At 39.0% G+C, this 25,745-nt stretch overlaps 1 pseudogene; it reads left to right on the forward strand.

Annotated features, from left to right (window-relative positions):
• Positions 1-25,745, forward strand: part of LOC113190151 (aldehyde oxidase 3-like) — a 99,581-nt pseudogene that overhangs the window by 29,041 nt on the left and 44,795 nt on the right.

A 25,745-nucleotide genomic window follows, 5' to 3' on the forward strand; every position in this document is an offset into this window, starting at 1 on the left:
TAACTGAATCATGCATTGCCAATTTCAAACCCTGTTGCAAAATCCATTTAAGTGATCAGGTTTGTTGTGGGGGTAGGGGGGAGATGTCTTCCTGGTTCATCCACCCAGCTGAACTTGTCTACAACTGTCTCTTGAGGATCTACCCAGTCCAAAAAGGTCTATCATTAACAGCTCCCAAAGGAGTGCTTCAACTTGTTACTTGATAAAGACAGCTGATAGATTTATTGAGAAGAACTGACTTGATAACAAATATGAATGCAAACCACACAATTTATTCAACATCATAATGTAATTCTATATGAAAACTATAATATATAATATAGAGCTATAAAATACTAAAATAAATATAATATACATGTAAATAGGTATAAACTATAAGTAATATCCAGGCAGCGTTATGCCTGTTAACCTTCAATCCCTCTTGCATGAAGGAATTACCAGACTATCTCTGCAGTCCAGTCCTAATTCTCTTCTTTGATTCTGATGGTTTTGTCTCTGCTGGCCTCTTCAGGACTCTGTGTTCATATCCCAGGCTTCCTGAGTTGGAATGGTTGTACTTTCTTTCCTTGAGGGCCTTTAACCAGCAATGGTAATCTCAGTCATGCTATCTGTAGTTCATTGTTGGAAGTAAATTCTTCACCAATGGGATCCTCATGGATGGCCTTTCCCAGAAGCTTGCTTCCCCAGATCCAAAGGTTGTTATTGTGTATTGCCTAGAGGCCATTTCACCTCTGCTCTATCTCACACCTCAATGCCAAATTCTAGCAGTGGCATTCAAGTGAATTTTCACTTTCATTTTCATTTGTCTTCACGATTTCTGTTTAGTAAATAAGTAAAAGGATTAATGTTTCCTGAAAAACATTTTAGGGTTTGCAAGAAAATTTCATCCATGCTGGCATTTTTAAAATTCTAATTGCTGAGTTAGGTTGAAAAGAAATGTCATTCTTTGTTTAATTCAGCCCTTTCACAATTTATTTAACAACAAAAGCCCTGAGATTGCTTATTCATCTTTCTTTTAGTCCTTAAGTGGTTACATGATGAGCAGATTACCAACTTCTGACGTCAGCCCCATTTTGGGGTGTGGGTATTGCATCCTCCAAGTTGCTTCCAAAGGTGAGTCACTGAATTCCCTTATAGGTACTGATGTCTATTTTACAAACATCAACACAGAGTAGTAAGATAATATGAACTCCTCATTGACATCGTTGGATGCAGTGCTGACTTTTCATTTGGCTGTGACTAAACCCGAAAGCACACAGATTCAAGAACAGTGGGTGGAAATGGCACTTCAAGCAATCAGAGAGCACCAGTGAACACATCTCAACTTGTCTTTCTCCTTATCTATTTATTATTAAAAGTAAACCCATGGGGTTGGGGCTCAGTGGTGAAGTGCTTGCCTGGCAGGGGCAAGACCGTAGTCTCAATCCCCAGCACCATAAAACCGTGAAGAAAACACCAAGAAAGTAAAATCCTGCCATCGATTTATGTATTAGAGCAAGATTATAAAGGAACAGAGCACAGAGTTTTAGTTTAGTAGCAATTTTGTTTTAAGAGCTTCATGACTTACTCTTTGTCCTGCACTTAGGTGTCTTAACCTACAATGTTTCTAACATCAGAGTGGGAAGATTTTCCTCACTCACCAAGCTGTTCTCTATCAGACATTCACTGAGTTTAACTCAATTGTGGTACTGCCTACCTGGAGATAGAATCAGATCCCACACACTGAGGGCTCAGTCCACAAGACTGTCCCCACTTTAGATGCCAACAATAATTCTAGTCTTCTGGAGCTTCTGACCAACAGGCTATATATTGGGACTCTTATGACCCTTCCCTTGGTTTCCACTGATTTGCTAGAGTAGCTCACAGAACTTTACCCATTCATTATAAAGGATGTTGGGAAGGATGCTGAAGAACACCAAGTAGAAGACATGAGTAGGGCAAAGTGTGCCCTCTCCCAGCCTTATCTCCAGGTATCTCCAGCTGGCCCAGACCCTATTCCTTTTGAATTTTTATGGAATTTTCATTAAAAAGCATGAGTGAAGACATCATTTGGCCTCTGCTAAAAGCAGTAATCCTCTAATCACTTGGTTGGTTTCCCTGATAACCAACCCCTAACCTGAGTTTGTCCAGATGCCCACCAAAAGTCACCTCATCAGAACAAATGATGCTCCTATTTACCTGTGGATTCCAAGGAACTTAGGAACTGTTTCAGATGCTCCTATCACTCAGGAAATTACAAAGGTTTTAGGAGCAACCAGATCAAAAACCAATATTAGAGCAAAATATTTTCCTAATACTCTTGCCTACAAGGGTTTTAGAAGCTCTACGTGATGAATGAGGGAATATATATATATATATATATATATATCATGCTGGTATAAATTTTATACCAACCTTGTCAGGCAGACTTATATGAAAGGAAATTTCCAGTAGGAGCACAGACCAGGGAAGTGGCCCCTGTGTAATGAAACAAAAGACAGACTCACCTTCATCGGATAAAGATTTATCACCACCAAGCACCTTCCTCCAGAGTTCCCAGAACATCACAGGTGGACAGCACCATTTAGGTTAAATCTGTCCTTTCTCCCAAGGTGGTTGTTTCATGGAGAGTGACATTGATTTGGGTGTCCATGTTTTCCGATGTGGGTTTGAAAGAATCACATAGGCTTAAGATTGTTTCATGTATTGTTTGTTGCTGTCGTAGGTATTTAATTGTGGATGTCACTGCTCTCGTGAGTAATGTGCCCATGCTTATTCCCATTCCTCCCTGGACAGTCCAGCCCTTCCAACACATGCTCATGATCTCCCCATCCACTCATCTGTCTGCCATTGTCACATTTGTCCACTGATCCGGATCGCTCTGCCGTGTAAGTCACGCATTGTAAGCTTAGCAAGTGTTTCCCATAAATCACAGGAGTCCTGCTCTGTTAGTACAGGTAGAAGGTTGTTTTTCCAAGACAGAGTCGCCAGTACATCTGGATACAGACGAAATCTTGGAATAGTCATGATGTTACATGTGGCAATTTTTCAATTTAATTTTAATTTTACAATGTGTTTTCAGAATAGAAATATGACTGGATTTAATAAAGTAAGTTTCAGTACTATATACTTGGGAATAAATGCTTTTTCCTCCTTCATAGAAGGAATCCAGCAAATTCCTTTAAATGATCATTTTCTTGCTAGAGCAGCAAATGCAAGCCTGAAACCAGAACAAATCCTAGTTTCTGTTTTCATTTCTGTCTCTAGAAAGGTATGGGTTATGAAGTTTACAATATCCACTTCTATGTTTGAATTTAGTTGCCTTATTTTTATTTTGAATTAAACTCAGCATAATAAAAAAATAGAATTTGTAGCAAATATTTTGCACATGCCTAGGTATAAGCAATAATGGCAGATTTAACATTAACCAGTTTCATTAGCAAACTCTGGGACATTGCATTCTTTTCTTACCCTTCTTCAAATGCTCTAAAAGCCCAGGATCTTTGGAATCACAACTCATGTAATTAAAAAGGACCAATAACCCAATATCCTTATTGCATAAGTGTGGAAATTGCAGTCCAAAGAAGTTTAATCTTTTCAACAAAGGTTCACAGTGAATGAGTGACAGAACCAGGTCTAAAGTCCAACCATCAGCCTCAGGACAGTTAAGTAAAAAATAATTTATAAAATCTTTCATTTAGGTCTTATTGGCCAAGACTAATGTTTTCTTTCAATTAATGAGGACTACAAGGATACGAGCTAGCAACCAACTGAGCTCTGATCATCTAAGACACTGTCAGTATAGGAGGATTCCATATTCACCGACGGGCAAAATCTACCTTTGACTTGCTCTTTCTTTGATGGCATACCTGTTTGCCAATTGAAAACTTGGTCAAAAGTGGATGTTACTATTGAATCTCAGTTCTTGTGTTTCAGATCACTTGAGCCAGTAAATAAAAATCAATTTCCAACACCAAAACATAGAAGAGCAGAACATCTATTTTGTGGGCATTTTCGCCTGGTATTATTCACCCACTCAGAGTCTGAAAGTCTGCTGGACAAAAGACAGTTGGTCATCACCCTTTGCTAAAAATGATAATAGGTGTCTTCTCTGCCCTAGGGCTTACAGAAAAAACTTTAGAATTCAGAAATACAGAAAAATAAAGTATAGGGAAAATGAAATGAAATTAAGATTTGCTATTGATAACTTGTCACTGATCCTCAGAACCCAACATGCGGATTCATGACTGGTTCGTTTTAAGGATGCTGGGACTCAGGAAAAGTTTTGCCAAATGAGAAGAGAGATGGTGTTCTGAGAATGGAACCTAACCCAGGTTCATGACTTTCCATTAGGGTGCTATGGCAGGGAGTGGGGTGATTTTGAAGTAAATGAAGCAGCAGATTCTACATCACATCACCTATATAGTGTTCTTGTCACCCTCCAAAGTTCAACCTAAATCAATCCATGAAGAAATAATCAGATAAGCTCCAGTTGAGGGTAGTCAGCAAAACAACTGACTATGACTCTCATAAGTAAGTAAGCAAATAAATAAATAAATAAATAAATAAATTCTTCTAGGATAAAGAAGCTAAGAGAGGTGGAGACAACACCTTTGTGGCTCTCATGGGGTAACCATAAAGTTTCTTCTTGTATACTTCAGGAAATCTGAGCATGAACTGTACGTTAAATAGCAGTATTGAATCTTTTCTCATTAATAAGGCTTATTATTATGACAATGGTGTTGGTCAGTGGTTATACAGGAGACAACCCTGGATTTAGGAGTTACATATGGAAATATTTAGGGATGAGTGTCAATGATGTCTGTGATTAACTCTTAGATGGAACATGTGTGTGCATGTGCGCGTGTGTGTGTGTGTGTGTGTGTATGTGTCAGTACAGTGAGAACATGCATATGTGGTACAATGTTAGCCATTGGTGAATCTGCAAACCTAGGTGAAAGGCATTTACTGTGCTACTCTTGATATGTCTGTACATATCAAGAAATTTTTCCAGAGTAAAAAAAGATTCTTATTATTTTCCAGTGGGAGTTTGTGTCAGCTTTCAGACTGGTCCACATCAGAAAAATTCCCTTGCGATTGTGAATGCTGGAATGAGAGTCCTTTTCAAAGATAGCATAATCATCACCATTATGGACTTTGGCATCTTCCATGGAGGAGTGGGCCCTACTACATCCAGTGCAAATAGGTCCTGTCAGCAGTTTATTGGAAGGTGATTTCTAAACCTATACTTCATACCAAATAAAGTCTGCTGCTCCTAAAACAGTGACAATTGACATGGTTCTCAAAGGGGGTCCCATGTTCCCTCTCTGTAGCATCATAGCATCTTAGAGTAGATGTATGTGATTATTTAAAACAATGCTTTAAATAAACAAGTGTGCACCAGGGCCCATGTGTAGGTTATGATATTCCTACGTGAAAAATAGATTTAGCAGCCTTCCTTTGTGTTCTTAAAATTCATTTTCTGGTAAATATTACACACCTTTGTATTTCTTACTGAACTGATTAGATTTCTCTCTTTCTTTCTGTCTTTCTTTTTTCCCTCCTCCTCCTCCTCGTCCTCGTCCTCCTCCTCCTCCTCCTCCTCCTCCTTCTCTTCCTCCTCCTCCTTCCTTATTCTTTTTAATCTAGATGTTGGGGTTGAATGAAGCTTGCAGGCTGATTCTAGCTAAAATCACCCTCCCAGCATCTCCCCTGCAGAGGAATGGTGGAATACTGAAGAACTTTCATGATCAGCTTTCTCTTTAATTCCACTCAGATGTTTTGCAGCAATTAAAGATGAGGGTAAAGATGAGTTTGCCTTTAGGACACTCTAGGGAAGAGAGCTCTTTCCAGGTGCTTCCAGCCTCTCTCAAGTTTCAATAAGCACCACGTGTTTATTTGATCTCTTTTTTCAAATTGTGTTTCTGAGGTCCCTTAATGGATGAAACTCAAAGAACTCCTCTAATTTATAGAAACTTCCCCAAAGTGATGAAAATAAAAATCTGAAGACCATGCAGCAACATACAGTTTAAAAAAAAAAAAAAAAACGGTTTTTATATCAGTCAACTAGATCTTCACAATCAATACTTTCCATTAAAATAATAAAAGTCTCTTTATTTCAGGACCCTTGTGCATATCACAACATCTCCAAGAAACCAGCATCCCAGAAGACTTTCCTTTAACCATACCTCTGGGGACTCAGTCATTTGAGGTCAGTACATTTTTTGAATGAACAGAACTGACAAATAAGGATACAGCTGTCCTTTAACCTTGTTTTCCTTTTGAATTTCAAATCACTATTGTAAGCTCAGCTATGGGATGTTACACACAAGCAATAATCAAAAAGTGCAGTGGGATGACAGTTCCCCTTAACAACAGCAAACAGAAACATCTCTGAGGATAAAATCAATAAGAATGTGCAGGGCCTACACATTAAGAGAAGTTTTAAACTAGTATTAAACTTAAAATGAGACATGATTTGTTAGAATGGACCCAAGTACTATGTATAACTGTAACAGTCTAATAATAATTTTAAAAGACATGGATAAAGGGAAAGATGCAGTCCTTAGCTAGGAAGACATAAAATTAAAACATAAAAATAGACATTGTGAAAAATAATAGTAGTAACAAAGGGAAATTAACCCTATACACTTCTGAAATATAGTACACATCTCAAGATGTTAAACATTATAGATACTGTCACAGGAAGAGACTGAAAGACCAATGGGACAGCACAGAGTTCAGAAATAGATCAGAAAATGGGGCATCATGAGAAATAAAAATGCATGTTAATTAAGTAATAAGATGGAGTATTTAAACAGAGATAATTGATGCAATTAGCAAACCCTTTCAAAGACAAAGAAACATAAAACTATCTTATTTCTCACCTTGCAATGAAAATAAATCCCAGATTGATTGAAGTTTTAAAAATTAAAAACAAAGGCAGGAAATTTCTAGGAAAAATATGCATGATTATTATTTTTTTAAGTCCATAGCTTGGGGAAGACTTCTATGAGTACAACATGAAACCCAAAAGCTATAAAGGAAAAGACTGACAAATTTGACTATGGAAGAGGGAAAAATAAATTTAAAAAATATGCAACAAAAACTTTTATACGTTAATAAGAATAAAGGAAAACTAAGAAAAGCATTCCTACTGGCAGATCACAGGGAAAATAAAACCATTAAACTTCTAAAGCCTCACATGGTATTTTTAAAAGGCAAATTTTAAGCAAAGTGATAGAACTTTTATCTTTTAAGACTGGCAAGAATTTAAAATGTTGGTAATAGCCAGGACTTATTGAATTTGGATTTTTGCCTATAATCTTATTCCCTTATATAAAATTACTGAAGCCAGATAGCATATTGGTTAAAATGGCCAGTATTACCAGGACCTAGCAACAGGGGGCAGCAGAGATCTCCTGCTGTCTCTGTGTTCAGTGACTTTCACTGTCGCAGTTTCTGAAGTGGCAGAATTCAGCAAGAAGGGACGTGTATTTTCAGTTGTTGTCATCTTCTTGGTGACAGTGAGTAATCAGGTGGCAGCTGACTCGATGTTATCTTTAAGGCCTTCTCACCAGGCCAGGATGTGTCCATGCCAGGATGTGTGTGCTCCAGTCAAGGAATCTAGTCAAACCCCAACATCAGCAAGTGGGTTGCTACACCTCTGTCCCTAGCTTGTCCTGAGTGGGACAATGATGTTTCCTGAGGAAGCTGGTATTTGAAGAGTGGACACTCACATCTGAATATTTCACTAAGAGTCCTTTCCAGTCAATAAACAACCCTGAGGATCCAACATGGCGGCGAGCGCGGAGAGATCAAGTCTCTGACCTCTTCAGCTGTGCGGGCATAGGGAGTCATAAACAGCCTAAATCTGTTTGCTCAGGATCACTAGGCAATGCTGAGCTGACATGGATCTGGGGCGAACAGTCTGGGCCTCTCAGAACACACACTGAGCCTGGATCGGCTGAATTCAAGCTCCCGTTCGCCTGCTTCCCGCAGACAAACAGCTGTGACTCAGCACTAATCCATCCGGCTGAAACAACTGGTCGGCCCTTCTGATCCTACGGAGGTAATGCCAACCGAGCCTTCATAGGCAGTGGCCACAGGACTGAAACAGGGCTTGGGAGAGACAGTCAGGACCCACCCGTTGCATTGGTCACCCGGCCAAGGGAAACCAACTGTCGCCATTTGCAAGAGATACCACCATGGCAGAGAACTGACATCACCAGACTGCAGCGGAGGAGATAACTTCATTGAAACCTGCGGCTACAGCATCAAATAAATTTATAGGAGTAAACAGTAACTCAGCAGTTCAAACAGAACAAGAAGTAACATGAGCAGCATGAAAAAGCAAGGAAGAAAAGGAGTACAAACAATGCAGGACAGCCTAAATATTCAGGAGGACCTAGAGTCATCAGAAAAATGGTCATATAAAGAACTCAAGGAACACCTTAAACAGATGGAATGGAACCTTAAAGAGGATATGAGACAGCAAATTCAAACAGTGAAAGAACACATTGAAAACGAATTACATAAACAGATAAAAGAAGAAGTTAAGCATCTTTATCAGGAGATAGAGATTATTAAAAAAATCAAACAATAATTCTAGAAATGAAGGAAACTATAAACAAAATTAAAAACTCAAATGAGAGTATCACTAACAGAGTGGAGCAAGTAGAAGCCAGAACGTCAGATAATGAAGACAAAATATATCATCTTTTTTTAAAAAAATTTATTTATTTTTATTGGTTGTTCACAACATTACAAAGCTCTTGACATATCATATTTCATACATTAGATTGAAGTGGGTTTTGAACTCCCAATTATTACACCAAATGCAGATTGCAGAATCACGTCGGTTACACATCCACAATTTTACATAATGCCATATTAGTGACTGTTGTATTCTCCTACCTTTCCTATCCCCTACTATCCCCCCTCCCCTCCCCTCCCATCTTCTCTCTATACCCCATCTACTGTAATTCATTTCTCTCCTTGTTTATTTTCCCATTCCCCTCACAACCTCTTATATGTAATTTAGTATAGCAATGAGGGTCTCCCTTCATTTCCATGCAATTTCCCTTTTCTCTCCCTTTCCCTCCCATCTCATGTCTCTGTTTAATGTTAATCTTTTCTTCCTGCTCTTCCTCCCTGCTCTGTTCATAGTTGCTCTCATTATATCAAAGAAGACATTTGGCATTTGTTTTTTAGGGATTGGCTAGCTTCACTAAGCATAATCTGCTCTAGTGCCATCCATTTCCCTGCAAATTCCATGATTTTGTCATTTTTTAGTGCTGTGTAATACTCCATGGTGTATAAATGCCACATTTTTTTATCCATTCATCTATTGAAGGGCATCTGGGTTGGTTCCACAGTCTAGCTATTGTGAATTGTGCTGCTATGAACATCAATGTGGCAGTATCCCTGTAGTACACTCTTTTAAGGTCTTCAGGGAATAGTCCAAGAAGGGCAATAGCTGGGTCAAGTGGTGGTTCCATTCCCAGCTTTCCCAGGAATCTCCATACTGCTTTCCAGATTGGCGCACCAATTTGCAGTCCCACCAGCAATGTACAAGTGTACCCTTTTCTCCACATCCTCGCCAGCACTTGTTGTTGTTTGACTTCATAATGGCTGCCAATCTTACTGGAGTGAGATGGTATCTTAGGGTGGTTTTGATTTGCATTTCTCTGACTGCTAGAGATGGTGAGCATTTTTTCATGTACTTGTTGATTGATTGTATATCCTCCTGTGAGAAGTGTCTGTTCACGTCCTTGGCCCATTTGTTGATTGGGTTATTTGTTGTCTTATTGTCTAATTTTTTGAGTTTTTTGTATACTCTGGATATTAGGGCTCTATCTGAAGTGTGAGGAATAAAAATTTGTTCCCATGATATAGGCTCCCTATTTACCTCTCTTATTGTTTCTCTTGCTGAGAAAAAACTTTTTAGTTTAAGTAAGTCCCATTTGTTGATTCTTGTTATTAACTCTTGTGCTATGGGTGTCCTATTAAGGAATTTGGAGCCCGACCCCACAATATGTAGATCGGAGCCAACTTTTTCTTCTATCAGGCACAGAGTCTCTGATTTGATATCAAGCTCCTTGATCCATTTTGAGTTAACTTTTGTGCATGGCGAGAGAAAGGGATTCAGTTTCATTTTGTTGCATATGGATTTCCAGTTTTCCCAACACCATTTGTTGAAGATGCTATCCTTCCTCCATTGCATGCTTTTAGCCCCTTTAACAAATATAAGATAGTTGTAACTTTGTGGATTAGTCTTTGTGTCCTCTATTCTATACCATTGGTCCACCCGCCTGTTTTGGTACCAGTACCATGCTGTTTTTGTCACTATTGCTCTGTAATATAGTTTGAAATCTGGTATCGCTATACCGCCTGATTCACACTTCCTGCTTAGAATTGCTTTTGCTATTCTGGGTCTTTTATTTTTCCATATGAATTTCATGATTGCTTTACCTATTTCTACAAGGAATGCCATTGGGATTTTGATTGGCATTGCATTAAACCTATAGAGAACTTTTGGTAATATCGCCACTTTGATAATGTTAGTTCTGCCTATCCATGAACAGGGTATATTTTTCCATCTTCTAAGATCTTCTTCTACTTCTCTCTTTAGGGTTCTGTAGTTTTCATTGTATAAATCTTTCACCTCTTTTGTTAGGTTGATTCCCAAGTATTTTTTTTTTTTGAGGATATTGTGAATGGAGTGTTTTTCCTCATTTCCGTTTCAGAAGTTTTGTCACTGATATACAGAAATGCCTTTGATTTATGCTTCTTTGATATAATGAGAGCAACTATGAACAGAGCAGGGAGGAAGAGCAGGAAGAAAAGATTAACATTAAACAGAGACATGAGATGGGAGGGAAAGGGAGAGAAAAGGGAAATTGCATGGAAATGAAGGGAGACCCTCATTGCTATACTAAATTACATATAAGAGGTTGTGAGGGGAATGGGAAAATAAACAAGGAGAGAAATGAATTACAGTAGATGGGGTATAGAGAGAAGATGGGAGGGGAGGGGAGGGGGGATAGTAGGGGATAGGAAAGGTAGGAGAATACAACAGTCACTAATATGGCATTATGTAAAATTGTGGATGTGTAACCGACGTGATTCTGCAATCTGCATTTGGTGTAATAATTGGGAGTTCAAAACCCACTTCAATCTAATGTATGAAATATGATATGTCAAGAGCTTTGTAATGTTGTGAACAACCAATAAAAAATAAAATAAAATAGGAAAAAAAAATAAACAAGAGAGAACAATGAAACTAATAAGAAAACACTGTCACTGTCACAATTCTCATTTGCATAACTAAGGAAACACCAGTGACTCTAGTCATATTAGCTGCATGGCTTTGGGGTTGAGAGGGAGAGATGAAAGAGAAAATCAGAGTATGAAGGCAGGAAGTAGGTTGACCCTGTTCCCTTCCCTGCCTGGGAGGGGGCATTTGGGTCATCACAGACTGCTCTGGCCATCTATTGCCTTCAGGTTTTTTTTCCCATGATGTGGGTTCATTTCCTCCTCTGATCTGCTCCAGCCCTGACTCGGCCTTGAATTTCAGAGCCTCCTGTGCTTCCCATTCTCTCCCACAGGACTCAGACTCCAGTTTCCGGAGCTGCCTATTCACGCTGGAGTCTTCCACTGCAGAAGAGAGCCCTATGTCCAGCTCAGATGGCTGTGATGATGGACACCTCTGAACTTATCCAGCAGGGCAGATTAAGTTTCAGGGAGTATGTCAGTCAGCTTTCCATCATTGTGACAAAGCACCTGGGGAAATCCACTTAATAGGAAGAAAGGTTGTTTTGGCTCATGGTTTGAGAAGTTTTGACCATGGTCTGTTGGCTCCATTATTTGGAGGCCTGTAGCAAAGTAGTACCTCATGGCAAAAAGCATACAGTAGAACAGAATTTCTTACCTCATAGTATCTAGGAATGAGAGAGAGAGAGAGAGAGAGAGAGAGAGAGAGAGAGAGAGAGAGAGATGGGAGTCCTAATAGCCACTGCAAGGGCACATTCCTAGTGACTTCCTTCCAATATGTTCCACTCCCTAAAAAATCCACCACTTCCCAATAGCACTACAGGCTGAAAACCAAGACTTCAACACATGAGCAGGAAGCTTGAGAAAACTTTTTTCCATATCACAGTCAGAATCTGTCCTGTCAGCTGCAAAGACACCTTTAGGAATCCTGGGTGTGGTGTGTCCTTCACCAGGTACAGGATTACAGAAAATGTGGATTGAGAAATCAATATAGAATGTATGAATTCATACATATACATGCATGTTTGCACTTTCTTATGATAAAAGTAAAATTCCCTGTAATGAACCCTTGACAAATATAGAAAAATATAAAGAAAACCCAAATCTACTGGAAACCTTTCATACATACACATACAATCACTATTAAAGTAATCAAATATTAAAAACCTAATTCTCAGGCAAATCTAAAGTAAGCATGTGTCAGAGATTTATTTTTTATTTTTAAATTAATTAATTAATTTTAATTAGGTATATATGACAGCAAAATGCATTTTGATTCATTGTATACAATTGCAGCACAATTTTTCATTTCTCTGGTTGTATACAATGTAGCATTGCACCATATGTGCAGTCATACATGTACCTAGGGTAATGATGTCCATCTCATTCTACCATCTTTCCTGCCCCCATGTCACCTTCCCACCCCTTTCTCCCCTTTGCACCATCAAAATTCTTCCATTTTTTCCATGTCCGCTCCATTATGGATCAGCATCCACTTATAAGAGAACATTCCACCTTTGGTTTTTTGGGATTGGCTTACTTCACTTAGCATGATATTCTCTAACTCCATCCATTTACCAGCAAATGCCATAATTTTATTCTCTGTCAGAGACCTATTTAGCTTATTAATGAGGGGACCAGTGAAATGATTCAACTGAGTGAAAATGAACTTGATTGAGTATAAAGTCACTGAAAGAATAATGAAAGACATAGCAGATATAGATAACAGAAGTGGTAAATATCTTAGAGGGAATAAAGCTGTAATCTTTGAGGCTGTCATTTCTAAGGGAAGGAATCATTTGATTCTTTACTAAAAAAATAAACTACATGTTACTATGTAACTTAACAGAATTTCAGCCTAATCATTATGAAATAAAAAGTCCTAAAAAAAGTGATCCCCTAAAGAACAAGGTAACCATTGACAGGTTTGTTGGACTGTGTTCCAGTGTGACATTAAAAGCACATGAAATCTTCTTTTATCTTTCTCCAAGTTTTGAATAATGTTTTAAACATGCTATTATCATTTTAATAGATTTCCTTCTAATCTTAAGAGTTATTAGGGTGTAATAAATAAGTAAATAAAAATAAAATGAGTATCATATTGTATCTATAATCTGACATCCCTCTGTTTTTACAAAATAGTACTCTCATGAACCTTTCTTCATGTCACTAAATATTTTTCAAAAAGGGATTCTTAACTGAAACAGGTTTTTTATTCAAATGGATAGGCTCTTATTTACTTGACCAATCCTCATTTGGGGGAACAAACAACATTTTAGCAAATATTCTAGTACATGAATTTGCACATATTTCCATTTATATCCTTAAGACTGATTCCTACTTGTAGAATTTCTATGTCATAGGTTCTTAAAAAGAGCCTAGAGAGATTGTTTCCCATTTCAGCAGCCCTTACCTTACCAACATGGGGTATTGTGTGTTCTGATCTTTCACATTTAGAGAAAAATTGTATCTTGTTATTTTGATTAGCATTACTTTATTAGTGAAACTATTTCTTTTTTTCAGATGTTCACTGGCCATTTATAGTTCTATTTTGCTTTTATATGATTAAATCTCATAAAAATGAAAACTAAAGATAGATTTGAAGGACAAAATTATACCCAAAGAGCTGCTGAAACCTGAAGGAAATATTAGGAAAGGGTTTTTCACTTGCCCTATAGCTAGAAAGAGGATTTAAGGTCATCTGCACATAACCCTCATCACCTCAGGCTAACCCACCAGTGTACACCAACCCTCGTCACCCCAGGCTAACCCACCACTATACACAGAGGGCCACAGGAGAGGACAGAGCAGTGTTCTAATGGTCAATTTTAATTTTCAACTTGATTGGATTAAGATATGCCCAAGATTAAGGAGTTTATGGGCGTGCCAATGAGAGTGTGTCTAGGAATGATTGGCATGTGGGATAGCCAATTGAAAGGGAGACCCTCCCTAAGTGTGGGCAGCACCATCCAATAGTGAAGCCAGATTTACAGTTAGGTAGTTAGTGTAGTTAGGTAAATCGGGTCTAATATCAAGTAACATAAATAAAACAGAGGCCATTATTGAGAATGGAGTCCAGGAAACCAGAGCAACACTTGGGGAAATTGAAATGTTAATGTCCCCAAGGCCGGGAACCTATTCTAAGGAACTGTTAATGAAACAGCTCCCAGCAAACAGGGAAATGCTGATCAAAGCTTCCCCAGGCCTTTTCTGCCCAGATTATTCCTTCAGCCCACCTATCCCCTACCTTTTGGGCCTTCCCACCTGCCTCCTATCACTGCAAGATAACGGAAAACAAAGGACAGGAGCGTGGGAAAGCTGAAAGAAGACCTTAGCTATAAAAAAGGGAAGACCTCTCCGTTCCTCAGATTCCGCCTCTTGGGTCCCCTTCTTCCTCCAGGGAGAAGTCTTTTCTGCTGTCCTTTCATAAAGCTTCTACTTTCCACTCTAAACTTGCCTCTGCGTGCTTCTCTGGTGTTATACCTCAGCATTTGGGGAAGCAAGGACTCGTCACTGGTAAACAGCAGTAACAATAGGATGGTGGCTTGGATGGGATGAAAGTTGGAAGAACAAGGAAGTAGAAGCAGATGCAAGCTCCATTCTTCTCCAATGGGTTCTTGACTGCAGCTGCAATCGTCTGAGGATATGGGACTCTCACTTCTTCACTCTTCCAAAGTGGTTTCTCCAGAAGCCTTCAGTGTTGGACTAGGGTAGCACCATGAATCCCTCTTGTTCTGGAGCTTTAGCCTCTTGGACAGTGCAGCTATTGGTTCTTTCAGTTCTTCAGCCTATAGATGGCCATTGTAGACTATTCCAGTTTCTGGTCGAATAAGCTAACCTGATAAATCCCCTGCTTATAATTATACTTCCTATTGATTCTATTCCTTTAGAGAACACTGACTAATACAATTGTCTAGATTTTTTTTCCCAAATAAAGAGCTTGGCCCTCCCTTTCACATCAACTGATGTTCTGAAGCTGGATTGGTTGTTGGTCTAAGGAGGTTTACCAAATGAAGAAAAGAAACTGTTATTTGGAAAACATCCTGGTGTTCATCCCCAGGAGCACCATGCAACAACTTCAAGGGACAGGAATATCCACTGGGTAACTTCAATTACATGAAATTACAGAATACGAGAACTGACACTTCTTAAAGATCTTCACTCTTGTGTTATAAAATTTGCCTTCAATGAAGGAAGAGTAAACTTCATCCGCACCCCAGCTCTAAATTCATAGACCCAGATGAGTTAAAAAAAAAAAACATCTGCCAGGCATGGTAGCATATGCCTGTGATTCCAGTGACTTGAGAGGCTGAGGCTGGAGGATCACAAGTTCAAAGCTAGCCTCAGCAACTTAGCAAGACCCTGTCTTGAAATTAAAGAAACTAAAAAGGGATGGTGCTATGGCTCTTTGGTTAAGAACCCCTGGGTTCAATATCTAGTACCAAAAAAAAAAAAAAGCCTCTAAATTTACAAGTTCAAAAGTTGGTTTAGCATGATTTTTGAGGTTCAGAAACGAAAGCCCAAAGAGTTTGAAAATAAATAAGCAAGCAAACAAAAACTTCTGCCCAAAGTTACTTATGGCAGTTCTGGGTCCAGAACTGTGTCTCCCAGTTTTCCAACTGATGCTTGTTTAGTCAGCACTGCCTCCCTGCCTTAAGGGGAACCTCACACAGGCTCCCTAATAGACATGCCAACAATGGGAAAATTGTACCTCAAGTGGTATCTCACTAAGAACTGTTTAAACTATGTAGTTTTTCTCATAAAAGTAGAATTTCCCATATGCAGTTCTTTCACAATCAATCTCCCGCTGGTCCAGTCCCCACCTTGCCTCATCCTCATCATAGGTACTCTCTATAGTGTCATGCGGATAAACAATGAGGCTGAAGAAAACTCCAGTTAGAGCTGAACACAGGCTTGAGGCATTTAGAGTAGACAAAGATGTACCCATTTCTTTGTGGTTGCTTCTGACTCATAACACCAATCTGCTCTGTGCTTTGTTTTTTTTTTTTTAAACCCAGTTCATAGATCCCCAGAAGCCCTTGCAAGATCCAGTCGGACGCCCCATCATTCATCAGTCTGGCATTCACCCCTCCACAGGGAAGGCAGTGTTTTGTGATGACATGCCTGCCTTGGCAGAGGAACCCTTCCTGGCAGTGGTGACCAGCATCAGGCCACATGCTAGAGTTGTGTAAGTGACAAGGCAGACTTGCAAACCCAGTAATGCCTAGGAAGCACTTAAGGGCACAGTTATCCATCAGCAATCAACTCAACTTTGCACGCTGAAGTACTTCACACACACACACACACACACACACACACACACACACACACACACATCTCAGGATATACCTTGATAAAATAAAAAGAAGAAACTGATTTTGTGTGAATACATTAATAAGCTCCTGTCAAGAGAGGGATCTGGTGACTGTAGGGCCGACCATTGTTATCTAAGAATGAAAAGTGTCAAGAACAATTTCCTTGACTCATGAAAACCCAAAGAAATACGATTCTCTCTCCCTTTTTTCTTTGAAAGACTGTCTTAAGAGGAGCCTGGATTCCTAAAAGTGTCACCAATTGAACATTGTGTTGTGGAAACTCAAGGGTACACCTTCCCAGGAAGGGAAGAATACCAAATGCTCTCCTGAAGGGGTCCCCCCTTTTATTCTTTGCCTCTGCACCCAGTGAAACCAATGTGCCCCACTTCCCACAGTGTCAGTATAAAGTAAACACACTTCCTGTGATGGACTTGCTTGGCCCATGTGAATTATAGTGTGGTTCTTTGGATTTGCATATTTACACAGAAGAGGACCATGTGATCCTGCAGCACACAAGTGGCTTTGTTTTTTCCCCAGTTCCATTGATGCGTCCAAGGCCCTGGCATGGCCTGGTATCCTTGAAGTGATGTTCCTGGTGACAATGGCAGTGAAGAAGGCAGACTGTACGCCCAGGATGAGGTAGCACCATAACAGTGCCTAGCATTTTCACAGCAGCTGCTCTTCCTTGGAACTGATTATTTTCCAGGTGACTTTGCACACATGACCATATACAATCCGACTCGTAACGTTAGATTTCTTATTTGTACTAAGCCTTGTTTTGGAACAGATTTAAGGCAGCTAAGACCCCTGTTAAGTTGACACTGTTTCATTTTAAGATGAAACAGACATGGAAACTTAGATGGTCTTAGCAAACTGTTTGGGGCCATATAGCTCTGAGTGGCAGAGCCAGAGTGAGAACCCAGACCTATCTCTATGCTACAAGTCACCCACACACCATTCCAGGCATGTCTTCCCCCAACCCCAGTTGGCAAGAGCCTTTCCGGTGCACATTTTCATTCCCTCCTGGCATGTTCCTTGGTCTGTTTTTTTTCTGCAGGTAATTTGCCTGGGTCAGATTGTCTGTGCTGTGGTTGCAGATTCATATGCCCATGACAAGCAGGCCACAAAAATGATGAAGTTTGTGTATCAAGACATGAAGCCTGTGATTGTCAGTATTCATGTAATGTCAGCATCTGCTTGGCCTTTGGCCAGTTTGGAAGTGTCTTTCCAGAAAGTTCCAAAGGATATTGTTTTACTCCTGAAAACCCTTAATCTTGAGTTTTCCATCTGCTATGGAGATAACACAAACTGGAAAACTTATTTTGTCCTGAAATTTTCAATTTTCCTTCCTCTTACCACCAGGTACTTCCATTTGGAAATGTGTCCTCCTAGCCCACAGCAGATTCTAATCATGCCCTGTGTGTCTAAGTACTCCTGAAATGCTTCTGGTTTTCCTTAAAGGGAAAGTCTCAAATTCCAACTTGACATTTGAGTCCTACAAAGTTCAAACCTTTGCTTTTTAGGTAGATTTTAACACTTGTAAATTTGAAATTTATTTCCTTAGCTCCTGTCCCAGGTCCCAACACCTCAGGTCCTTCACTGCCCTTAAGTTTTGTCCTGTCCCACATTAACTGGCTCAGTCCTCATTGAATGTGCCTTTGTTGCCTGGGCTTTTCTTCACTTTTTGCCAGGTTCCAAGGTAAATCTACAGTGATGCCTTCTGTGTATTCTGCGATAGATCCACTGCAGAGGGACATAGCAACATTGCCTAGAAGTGTGACATTGAGAGGAATCATTTGCATGACATTGGCCAGGCCTGGCAGCCTCTGCTCCTTCTAAGGAGAGAAGCTGAAAATTTGTCCACAGATAAATGCCATGGAATTGCTCTCACTGGAGGTCAGGTTCTCTACCATGCGGCCTGCGCAATGGTTTCATTAATGAGGTTCTAGGCATAAAGTTAGTTAGAAGAGATTGAAATAAAACACACAGACTCAGTTACCTTATTTCTATTGCTAGGTCCGAGACGGCTCCCCTCTCTGGTTCTTTCCTATAACCGCCCGGCAGGGCAGCGAGGATTACTCAGGGCTAGCAGGAGAGAGAGAGTTTGAACACGCCTGGAGTAGCCTTTTATTGGGGAACAAGAAATTCAGGGGAGAATTTCATCCAAGAAGGTTGAGGGGGGGCTGCACTCCAAGGTCAGGGTCAGGCACACCCCCACACGGATGGGCTCTCTCATCAGGAAAGGGCCGGGAAAGCTCCGACACAGCCAGAGCGCCTCAGACCCTTAACGGGAGCCACCCAATCACGTGTCAGAATGGCTTCCCACAAGGTTCAAAGTGAAAAAAAAGGAATGATCCGAATTACTTTTAACATACTACCCCATGACATCAACATAAAACAAGATAAAAGGATTAAAAATTAAAAGGTCAAAAGTGAAATGAATCCAAAAAGCAAGCAAGAAAAGCATGGGGGAATTCAATAGTATTTCTGAGTATGACTCAAATTCTAACTTTCATAAAAGATTTATCAGTTCTACTATATAAAGTGGCACACTTCAGCAAAAGAAAAATATAAGCAGTCAAAAAATAAATACCAAGTGGAAAATAGTTGCCATACCATAGGCACCAGTTTCTTAATTGTTCCTGATTTCTTAATTATATAAAGAATTCCTAGAAATGAAAAGGAAAAGCTAGAAAAATAAGCAAAGAATGCCAGCAGACAGATCACAGGAGTAAATTATAAAAAAGGGCCCTTATAGGTAGGAAGAGATGCTTAGTCCCTTCCTAAATGAAAAGCTACAATTTTAAGCCATTTTTAGCCTACAAATTGGCAAAGTTTATTAAGTTTGACACCACATTCTGTTGCCTTCTTATCTTCCTGATAGAAATACAAACTAGAACAACTTCTATGAAGAAAGATTTAGCAATATCTATGAAAATTCCAAATGTATATGCCATTTAACCAGCAACCCTGCTCTGGGAATTTATCCTACAGCTTAGCTTGTTCACCTGCCAAATAACATATTTTTAAAGTTTTTCTTTGTACCATTGTTTGCAATAGGAAAACACTAGAAACAAATCGAGTATCCATCTATTTATATAAGGGAATTCAATACGGCTGCATATGTAATTTTTTTTAATTGAGGACATTCTCACACTTCAATGTGAGAGATGAGGAGGAGACCAAAGTCAGAAATCTTGAATTTGGTCACATTGGTAAGATCTGTTATTTATTACCTTCTGTGGGATAGAAGTATCTCCAAGTTATTCAGATAAACAAAAGAAAAAAATGCAGAAAGGTGTACAAAGCAGGGAGTGTGGCAATATAGATTTATATTTGCTTGCATTTGCATAGAGAAGTTCTGAAAAGATACACAAGAAACTAATGATAGTGATCTTCTTTGGAAAACAGATGGAGGGACCAAGACTCTTCATCAGATACGTTCAGATTCTGTTTCATTTTTAAACCACTGGAATGCATTGTCTAATTTTGAAAAAGAAGTTTTAAATGTAAGTTTGAAAAATCCCTTAAATAAATGATAAATCTGGGCTAAGGGTGTGTGTAGTTCAGGGGTAGAACATGCCTAGTGTACATGAGACCCTGCGTTTAATTGTAAGGTGCAGAACATAAACAGACTAGAGTTTGAGAACAACTTGACTAAGGAACAAAGGTTATGTTTCTGAAATCATTCCTTTGTAACATACTTATCAAAATCCTAACTAGGAATGAGAGACAGGTAGAGAATTCTGAAGTTTGCCTACAGGGTTTAGACTAATCTAATATTAAGCCTCCATAATAGGTGTGTTTTTGTGAGAATAAAGGAGAAAGAGAAGTCCAAATCCATGAAGGATGAATATGACTGGGTTCCATTATATGGTGAACCTATGTTCTGAAATGTGCCAGCTCAGGAAATATAGTTGAAAAGTGCAGGTGAACCCATGGAGGCTCTAGGAAGTCATGTTTGAAATTTGCACTGTCCTAGGGAATTGTTAACATTACATGCAGTTTTCAGCATGAGGGTTGTGAAGATGCCCAAAGGCAGAAATCTTGAACTTGTCCACACTGGTAATACCTATTCTTCATTACCTTTCAGAGGATGCAATACAACATAAATCATTCATTGGACCTAGAGGGCACGGGGAGCGGGAGGGAACTATTACAAGGAAACATTTCAATGTGTCAGTCAAATCATTGAAGGTGAATTCTAAAGCGCCTTTTTATCATGGCAGTTTTGGGCATATTGATGCTACTTTAATGATATTACTTCTATATTTATTTATTTAATTCTTATTTATCTTAATTCTTCTCATGGAAATTAGAAGAAAAACAATCCAGAATCAAACTCAGAGAGAAGGAAAGAGTTTTACGAAAGAATTTGTACTGATTCTATAGATTGTAGAAGCCATTTGAGGTTTTGAAAAAGAAGGTGACAGGGTCAAAATTGCCCTTGAATGCACCTGGAAGTGCAGTTTGGATTGAATGGGAAGAGAGTGCCCATCAGAGAACAGGGTCAAAGGTCATTATAGCGTGCCAAGTGAGAAATTATACTTGTTGCAATAGAGTTGGGCAGGAAATGTAGGTGCAAGAGATAGTCAGGTACTGACTAGGTATGAAGAGCAAAAGGAGCATTCAGAGGACTCTGAAATTATGGATTTGATGAACAGGGGAGAGACGATATCATTACCAACCTGGGGACATTATAACATATTTGAAGGCAGGCAGAAGATGAGGGGGTCCCAGGGGCCAGCAGGTGTTCATGGGTGTTATTCACAGGCAGTTTTGAGAAATACTGGGGCTGGAGATGGGAGTTTGGAAGACCCCATGAAAATGAATGAAGTTACCAAAGAAGAGAACAATGTTCAAAAATCCACTTAAAAGAAAAATTTATATATATATATATATATATATATATATATATATATATATATATATATCTCAGATATCAAGAGGGAGGAGAGAAGAGAAAATTGCTATTGTTGAGAGAATAAATTTAATTGAATGAAATTTACCAGACTTTAATTGGGCAAAGAATGATCCTCCAATTGGGCAGCCCTCAGAACTGGAAGAGGTTCAGAAAGCTGTGCTCCACAATGTGGGCAGATATTTATAGATAGGAAACAGAAACAGTCCAGAAACCGCTCAGTTGGTTACATCTCAGGCTGTCTTTATTTGGATACAGCCTAATCATTGGCAGCCTATGATTGGCTGAATTTCAGTTTCTGTGATTGTCTAAGACTTACCTGTTAAAAAAACAAAAACAAGAACAAATTTAAATATTCCTGGTTAGTCTTTCAGTTGATGTACTAAGTTAGGTTATATTTCATTACCTAGAGACTAAAAGTATGTAGACACCCTCAGACCAAATTTGGTGTAACCTAGTGCTATGATTGGTTAATGAAAATTACAGCCACCAAACTCATAGCAGAAGGAGGGGGTGGGGAAAGACAGAGAATGCCTGAAGACAGAATCTTTACTGGCAGTTGCAGTTAGAGTTATTATTAAATTGCAAATTTCTGTTACCTAGAGAACTAAAATTGGATGAACCAATAAGTCCAGGATGTCCCTCCTGGACACAGGGGATTAGAATCAAGGCTGCCCATATATATTTTGATACTAATGATTTCAACATTTATATCTATGAATTGCTCACTAAATCTTCAACAATGTTTTAAGTTATCTCAATGCTTTTCTAAACCACCTCCTCCTTCTTGAATGGAGACAAATGTTATCTTTGAAAACCTATGATTAAACATAGGCTCTGAAGTGTTACTTTCCACTTGGGAGAAATCTGAAAAGAGGGAGAGAGACTTTTCCTCTACTTCTTCTCTCCTTCTCCTCCCTCACATGCACCCATTTATTTTTCATACATCAAGTCCTATGGAGTTGTTTATTTGTTTTGTGGGGCTGTGGATGAACCCAGGACCTCACACTTGCTAGGCAAACTCTATTGCTAAGCTGCACTCCCAGCTGCGTTGTGGGTTTTAATGAAGTTGAAAGAGATTTCAACTCAGTGGCTGCAGAGTTGTGGTTTGGGGTTTTAATCTTTCCAGCAAACAGATGAAAAAATTATGTAGGGTAGAATGTCACTTGTTGTACAAGTTTATGTTTGCTGTGTAAAGTCAATTCTGCCCCCAGGCAGTTACATTACAGAGGTGGCTTTACCCTTAGGTGAAAGCATCTCATTCTTTGTTCTTCCCTGATGATCATGATTTGTTGCTCAAGTCAATAAGAATGAGTTTCTAGTTCTTGAGAACATACTAAGGTGGGAAGGCAGGCAAATGGAGCCAGATGCACGGGAGATTTTGAAATTGAATGTAATTGCTCAATTATCTTGCATATAATAAATTACCAATGAACAGTTGGCCAAATTATAAGGATTACTGTAAATCAAATTAGGACACAAAATGTTGTCCCCATGAACTGAAAGAAAATAATATTAACATTAAGTGAAATATACTACATTCTGTTTTGAATACATATAAATTAAGTTCCTCTAAAGATAAGCATCTCTGTGCTTTGCTGTGTCTAAAAGGGAAAGTGCACTTTGGTGAACAGGAACATTTTTATATGGAGACTCAAAGTGTATGTGTGGCACCAAAGACAAAGGACAAAGAAATGGACATATATGGGTCAAGCCAGAATGCAGTGTTCACACAGGTGGGTTCCTTTCCAGTCACGACTTCTGGCATCACAGCTGTAGAACTTCTAAATGAGGCATTGTCATTTTTTTCTGATTTATAGCTGTATAACCAAGATAATGAGGTAATGTTTAATTAAAGGCTGAACATCAGGACAGGGGCCAAGCCTAGCCCCAATTTTTACGTTTCCTTTAGTGTTCTGCAAAATTCTACCCATCCCCCACTTTGTCTAAGATGATGACAGCCTCCTACTTCATTAGAGAAAAAAAATTGAGGTCATCAGTTCTGGAATGTCCCAGTCTCCATCTCTCCCCATCCTCATCACATGCACAGTCTGCAGGTGAGAGGTCCTCCTTCCCCTCCAGGCCAGTCTTTACACCTGCACCTTTGGTCCCTCTTTCTCCCTATCAATCCATAAAGTCAAGTCTGATCAAGGAACCTGGTGGCTACTGCTTCTCTCTCTTCCCCTTCTGAAACAAGTTTTTAGAACAGTTGCCTACACTTGCTGCTTCTCATTTGTGCTTCAATTCACTGCTTCTGCCAAAGTCACCAGTTGCCTATTACTTCTCAAATCTAAAAGATGTTCTTCTCTTCTTCCTGGATGTCCCTGCCGCCTTCCACACTGAAGACCATTTGGGCATTGACACTCTTCATGCTCCTGACTTTTCAGATGCTACTCTCCCGAGTTTCTTTTCATGATGAATGATTGAACTTTTCCAAAATAAAAATTTAAATAAGAAAACATAAGAAGGAAATAAAACATGCTAAACATATAGTGAGGATATACAATACATATATTCCTCTAATAGTCTCCTTCATAATCATCCTTGGGAAACTTAACATTGACAAGCCCTATTTATTTCCTATGGATCATGTTCAAATTTCTACAATTGACTCACTAATGTCCTGGTTTTTGTATTTTTTTTTGTCTTCTTCTGATCTAAGATCTAATCCAGGGTCATGCATTGCTGTTTCTTTAATCTCATTTACTCTAAAATAATTTCTAAGACTATGTTTTCTTTCACAGAGTAGATATTTTTGAAGAGTCAAGAAGGATATTCCTTAATTTGGACTTGATGGTGTTTTCTTCCTGATTAGAATCAGGATGAACATTTTTGGCGTGAATATTACAGGAATGTCTTTTGAGCTTGTCAGATCAGGAGGCAGGCACACCATGTTGCTGTGGCCCATTACTAGGGATGTTAAGTTTGGTCATTTGTTGAAGATGGTACTGTCAGGTTTTTCTTGAGTACAGGTACCTTTGCCCCTTTGTAATGAAGCAACCTGTGGACTGCTAGTTCAAGACTGAGTGTATATATCTTCCCCAGTGGTTCTAGTGTCACTGATGATTCTTCTCTGAAGATTCCAATTCCATTATACATGTGCATTTATTACTCAGCACTCTTCCAAAAAGAGCTTCAAACGTTTTTGTATCAATGTGGACTTGAAGATTCTTTTTTTAAAATTGATGTTACAATGCATTCCAGTTATCATTAATTTTGATCCTCAAATTACCCTGAATTTGGCCAGTAGGAACACTTTCATGCTTTCTTTCTTCAATATTTTGACCTAGAATCTATCAGCTTTTCAGAACTTTCTCCTTGTTACTTTTAAGGGAGAATGGTATTTAGAAACCAAATCTGGTGCTAAGTGTGTTCACTGCTCATGGGGTATCAGTACTCTTAGGCTCTCTCAGTGTTCAGAAATAGAACAAAAAAATTTTAAAGAGAAGACCATACTGATCCAACAATTCCATTCCAACACTCCAAGTTTCTCTCTGTTATTCATCCTTTCCATATTTGTGTCTCCCTTCACCCACAGCAAGAACCCTGGTTTCCAACAATATACTTTATATTTATTCATTTGCTCAATCCTAGAATACACACAAAATAGTTTCAAAATCACTACTTTCAATACTACCAACAACAAACTAATAAGTCACATTTAAGCCTTCTTTGTATTCTTATAACCTTTCCCAGGGAGAGACAGTGTGCACAGAGCACTGAATTCAAAGTTTACTTGGCTTAATGTTCTGTGGCAACTTTACACACAGCTGAGTTCATTTTTTCTCTTTATATTCAATTTGAGATGATTTTCCCATTGTAGTTCAATATTTTTATTACATAAAGCACCTTCATAAATATTAATGGTGGGATATAATGCTTCAGTTATTGGTCTTTTACTTCTAAAGTATTTGTGCTTATCTTCAGACTTTATAAGGAATTCTTCATGGATCCCAGCGTTTTCACTAATATTACTAGTAATTTGCTCTTCCCTAGTATCCTTACACACTGGAGATTTGATGTACCATCTCCTGCCCACTACCTGCCATGAATTATCTAGGTGTGACTACCCCCACCACACACACCAAATATGAGCTACAAACTGGGATCCAGGGGTTTTAAATCTGCATTTCTATTCCCCTTAGCCCTGGCCATGGTATTTGGGGTGCTCCTGTGATTCACATCAGCTCCAGGCAGAAATGACTCAGCTAATTCCATTTTGGAAAGGAACCAGGGGTCCTGATCCTGGTGCATAT

The sequence above is a fragment of the Urocitellus parryii genome, chromosome 1, assembly GCF_045843805.1.
Source record: "Urocitellus parryii isolate mUroPar1 chromosome 1, mUroPar1.hap1, whole genome shotgun sequence".
Taxonomy (NCBI): Eukaryota; Metazoa; Chordata; class Mammalia; order Rodentia; family Sciuridae; genus Urocitellus; species Urocitellus parryii.